We start from the raw sequence: 6,000 nt of genomic DNA, 5'->3' as shown, positions 1-6,000 counted from the left end.
CGCTTAACACTTTGAACTATGGGATATTTTATCTGCGGTAATGGATGATAATGTACTTCCAACAAGGCGGCCATCCTCGCGGAATACATTACACTTCTCACTTGCAATGAATTCAGATACTTTAGGTGACTGGGAATATTTTATGGATTTATTGTGGTATGAACTGAATTAGTAAGTGCGTGAATAGAGATGAGGTTGGGTAATTACTTGTGTAGCCTGTTGACGGATGATGATATATGGAAATTGAATGCCGGAATCACATGACTACTAAAATGGTCATAAAATAAGAGGATTAAGACAAACAAAACTTTTTGGCTTGAAATCTAAAACATTTTCAGCCGGAAAACTTAAAGACCTCTGATTTTAAGAACTGCTCTTAATAAGACCCATTGGAGTCCATGGATATCATATAGGGGGGTTTGCCACTTAGGAACCCCTACAAACTAACAGTATGGTGCCAATATCCACTAATGGGCACATGGGGTACAGCGGACTTGCAGCCAAATAGCCCTGCTCTTATCACATCCAATAACTTATTAGCCTTCCTATTGACTTACACATGCAGAGCCTGGCTCCTCCCCCTGTCTCCTGCTTTCAATACAGGAAAACAGAGCAGGAGGCAGGGGTATGAAGTTGGGCTTATCTCCATATAAGGGGGTAGTCCCTTTGCACTAATACCTCTGCTAAGAGATATTAGTGGGGCAAGTCCGCTACCTAATGGCTAAATATTATTTTAGTACAGTAATCCCTCGCTATATCACGGTTCAATGATTGCGGATTTTAGATAAACCATATATAATTCTGTTTTTGCATAGTTTTTCGCTATATTGCGGAATTTTGCGGTACATACAGGAAGTACAGTAGGCCACTAGCGCTTGCGAGATTGTACACGGCACACTATTGGCTGATGGAATGTGTTCGGTATCGGGTGCTGATTGGCTCACTGATCGTAGCATTGATCTTTTGTTCACTTTTGCGATTGTTTGGCAGTTCACCCGACAGGTTAATTTGTGTAAATATAACAAAGCTACTTTGCGGATTTTTACGTAACCCCTGCAGTAGACGAGAGATCACTGTATGTTTGTTAGGAATTTTTTAAGGTATGTGCCGGCGTGTTGGTAGGGCATGGCCACGTCTGTGTGCATTACTCCTACAGAGGGTGGTGCAGTTGCAGAAGCATCTGTGACTAGAAAATTCGGTTGAGTGCTGCTTAGAGGGAATCCTCCAGAAGGCCCTAAGGGTGGAAAGAGGATGGAGTTGCAGAAAGAACTGCATGCGGCAGGTGTCTTGTCTCCTGGGGAAGGGAGTCACCAAATCCAGTTGCCCCAGCTGGAGAGGCCTGCACTGTTGACACATGAGTTTGCCTCACCACTGCCAGAAACAAAGTTTGAACCTGTGTGCCGTACCGTTAAACTTTTCTTTGGTTTGTGAGGGTATATGTATATATTGCCATATGTTTTTTATGCTTTTATACCTGTATGCAAGTTCTATTCAAAGTTAAAATGAGAAAAACTTATATGTCGCCTTACATCAGATATTCCAAAAGTTTGCAAGGCTGAGAGAGATGTGTCCAGAAATTCAGAGATGATACAGAGCCGGACACAACGGCCGTGTGCTTGGCTGTTTTCCCAGAAGCGCCGTATCTAGATAACGACTGTTCAACTACGTATATAACTTTCACTGTCTCAGCCGGAAATCCGGACTTTACATATATGGTTATGCGGTGAATTTGAGCCAATGAGACCATCACCCATTCCTAGTGATGAGACCAAAGGGTATAAGATCCCATGTAATCTGTAATAAAGGGCAGCGCAGTTATGTCCCCGTGTGAGGAACTATACCAGACCTCCGTGTGTGGTGTCTCTTCTTTACCGCCGGCAGTGGGGCATTGGGGTGGGCCTGATTGGTGCTGTACGCAGAAATTTCCCTGACAAATGGCGCCCAAATGTGGGGCGGTAAAACCGGAGCCGTGCAGCGCAGTCCACCCGGATCCACGCCACGGGGAAGCAGTCCTGCTGCAAACCGAGCCTGATCAATTCACAGAACTCCAGGTAAGACCGGCATATATTTATGTTGTGTTTTACACTGAGAGTCTTGCAGCAGGAGGGACTATCTGTGTTTTGTGACCGGACGGGTTGGGTTATGAGTTCTACACGGTAACTCGTGGGCTTCGGGTTTGCCGTCACGGACCACTGACCGTGATAAGCGCACCAATCGCTCACCCGGGAACTAGTCTGTAGTCTATTTGTACTTTGAAGTCCGTAGCATTTTAACGATAGTGAAGGTTGTTTGTTGTATCTGCAGAATTTTTTTTTCTCTTTTTCTTTTCATTTGGTCTCACAGACGAAGGAACCCTCGGTTGTTTTAGTTGTTGATGGTTTAGCTGAGAGGGATGCACTCTGTGAGATAGGTCCCATAGACGAAGGAACCCTCCGTTTTAGTTTAGTTAGTTGTTGATGGTTTAGCTGAGAGGGATGCACTCTATGGGACTGGTTCCATAGAAGGAGATGCCTTCGGTTGTTTTGCCGTATATAAGGGGCTAACAATTCGCTCTATGGAGCGTGTTATTATTATTGTTGTTGTTGTTGTTCTAATATGCGTAAGACCTTATTAACGAAGATGGATCCCCTTATGGGCCGCCGCCGTGCGGATGAATTAGTGGCAGAGAGACAAGGGTCCCAATCTGTAAAATGTAAGAAAACTCTTATAAAAATGTGTAACAAGGACCCGCACAGTAGATTACAGTATGGTGACTGGGAGGAGGTCTTTAGGACCAAGAAGGGCGCCTTGAAAGACCAAGGTTTACTAGAAAGTGCTAAAATGAGGAGCAGAGAGACAGTCAGAGAAAGTTAAGTATGTACACGTATTAAGAAAGTATCTGTAAGTGAAATGTTGGAAAGTACAGTAAGTGATCAAGAGGGTGTCGGGAGAGTGTCTATTGAAGGTTACATTGGCAGTTAGGTAGGGAGAGAAGTATGGGGAACAAGCAAAGTCGAGAGGAAAGTTACATAGCATGTGATTTATTGGCAGAGAGAGAGAGGAAAATGTGTATAATACTAGGTGGATATATATATATATATGTGTGTGTGTATATATGTATGGTTAACTGAGCTTGCTTTTAGTGGGAGAAGGATTGTTTACTTGAAGCTGCAGCCTGTGTCTAGGTTCCAAGGTCAAGAGATAACAGAGCGAGAGAAAATGCAATACTAACCCTGGAAAGTAGCCTTGTTTACTTGAATAGAATGAAAGCTTGAAATTAATCTAATGAATTATACCGTCTTAGAAGGCAGGAAATATAGCAATTTCTAAGGTATATTCTTACTGGGTTCTGAGGTCACAAATGGACACGTCTTGGTCTCTTTCATACAGGTGTAAGAAAGTTATAGTAAGAAAGTTATACCCCACTCACATCCTGTGGGGGCTTTTAAGAATACAGGAGTTGAAAGTGCAGAACATGTTGCGCTGTCAGAAGGTCCCAACATATGTGTTATTTATGAGTTCAAATGCAGGGAATAGTTAAACTAAAACAACTCTGTTCAGCCGGTGAATGCATATTCATAGAGAGATAACAGTTATTTTGCAAAGGTGGGGGCTTTCAAACTTCACTCTAAGCTCAGGGTCACAAGGGGGGCTGAAAGATACCCACGCATTCTAAAATACTTTAGCGTTTAATACAGCATATAATAGCTTCAGTAGATAAGAAAGATAGAAGGTCTCAGTCACTCAGCAAATTTTTTCACATAATTTGTCAAAAATAGCGCTCATTCACAATCTCATCTCAATAGAATCATGTACTTTATAACATTATAGCACTCACCTCAATGTTTTTCAACTGATGTATATTTGTTTGTCACACTTTTTGTCTGTGCATCTGTATGTACTGGTACACCTTCAATGGGGGGTGACGGGGCAGACTTGAGCGCATGGATGGATGAGAGTTAATGCCCAGTGTTCAGACTGTGATGAATGTAAAATATGTGATGCGGATATTGACTGGGGATAAAAGTCCCCCCCCCCCCCCATGCATAAGACTTTACTTGTTTGAGATGTTGATGCTTAGACTGTTAAGCTTAAATGAAGGTGTGAAAAAAGACGCAAGCAGCCAGTATCGAGGGGGTGGAGCTAGATGATGTAAAAGTAAAAGGGAGGGGGTGAGAATCTTGAGCAGCTAGTAAAAGTTTTTTTGTTTTTTTCTCTTTCTCAAATTTGATAAGACATTGCAGGCAGGATCAGATTAATAATGAATTTGCTTAAAGGATATCACATTTCCAATATTAATAGATGTTTGTAGATTATTCTGCCCTGATGTAACTCATGTCTCTGTTATTGGTGCTAACATCTTACAAGCCTTATCTGCATCCATCAAATCTTTTTACAATGTTGTACTACCTTAAATCCGGCTACTCTTCTTACAATTGAGTACCCTGGTTCAAAGGGGGGGAGGAGAAGGCATAGGTGATCTAGGTATTGCAAATCAGCCATTTAAAAATTTTTCTTTTTTTTTTTTTTTTGCAACAAGATTCTGATCTATTTGAAATAGAATATCAGCATGATTGTCTAGCATTGATGCAACAAGAAAATTTAAGTTTTAAAAAGTTACTGAAAGCCCTTGTTAACAATGCATATTTTGAGTTGTTTTTTATAGATGGTACCAGGGGTGATTGACGACTCCACACTGGATATGCAGTGGTCACACAACAAGATGTCCTAAAAGCAGAATGCCTCCACATGTCTCAGCACAAGAAGCGGAACTGAAGGCCCTCACTGAGGCGTGTAGAGTGGCAGAAGGTAAGACGGCAAACATTTACACTGATTCCCGGTATGCATTTGGCATAGCTCATGATTACGGCCCAACATGGAAGGCCAGACAGTTTTTTACCTCAGCAGGACAGCCAATTAAGAATGGTGCAGCAGTGTAGAGTCTCACGGAGGCTCTACTACTACCTAACAAAGTGGAGAGCTCACACCAATTCCTACACCGGAGAAGCAAGAGGCAACGCCATCACAGACCACACAGCAAAGGCAGTGGCCCTCAAGCCGTGGAAGAAAAGAAGAAAAGAAGAATTTAACAATAACTTTGGACTTTGACCAAACTTTGGACATTGACTAACAACTTTGGACTTTGATAAAAACTTTGGACTTTGATATGCTAAAGACTTTACAGTTACAAGCCAGCAAGAAAGAAAAAGACAAATGGACTAAATATGGGAGCAGCAGAAACAGGACGGTGTATGGTGAACAGTCAACAGCACTTGCCTACCACAGTTCGTGCCCCATGATGGCCCAGCTGACGCACGGAAAGATGCACCTCTCAAAGCAGCAATGATGTCGACGCTTGAACGAGGACGGGTGGCTCCTGGGGTTTCTGTAGCTGCTGCATCATTTGTCCAATTTTGCATGATCTTTGCCGTAAGCAACAGGGCAGAAGTAAATTTGCCACATCACACTTGCCTAGACCACTCTACCCATTTCAGGGATTGCAAATTGGCTACACTCAGCTCCCACTTGTTGGGAAGTATGAATATGTGCTTGTTGTTGTTGATGTTTTTTAGGTCGGAGACCTACTCTGTTACCAAAGTAAATAAGCAGGTAACCGCACAGAAGCTCATGAATGAGGTAATCTGCAGATATGGGGTACCGGAAGTGATTGAGTCAAACAAAGGTACACACTTCACAGGTGAAATAATGCAACACATCATGTCTGCTTTGGGTATATTCCAGGCTTTTCACACACCCTACCATCCGCGGAGTAGTGGGAAAGTAGATCCAAAAGGCAATGGAGGAAACGGGCAACTTTTGAATTGAGTGTCTTCCATTAGTTTTTCTTTTTCTCTGGAGGATACATGCCACACTAGCTGAGTTTGGGGAATGATTTTCTTGTTAATTTTGTCATAGGGCTCTCTAAGGAATTGTCAATAACGCATTCTGCAGTCTCTGCTTTTCTCCCAGGTCCTACAGACGAGTGTCACAATCTGAAACCAGGTGACAGGGTCTATGTGA

Source organism: Eleutherodactylus coqui, chromosome 12 (genome assembly GCF_035609145.1).
Source record: "Eleutherodactylus coqui strain aEleCoq1 chromosome 12, aEleCoq1.hap1, whole genome shotgun sequence".
NCBI lineage: Eukaryota > Metazoa > Chordata > Amphibia > Anura > Eleutherodactylidae > Eleutherodactylus > Eleutherodactylus coqui.
The sequence above is the reverse complement of the archived record's forward strand: the minus strand, read 5'-3'. Positions refer to the sequence as shown.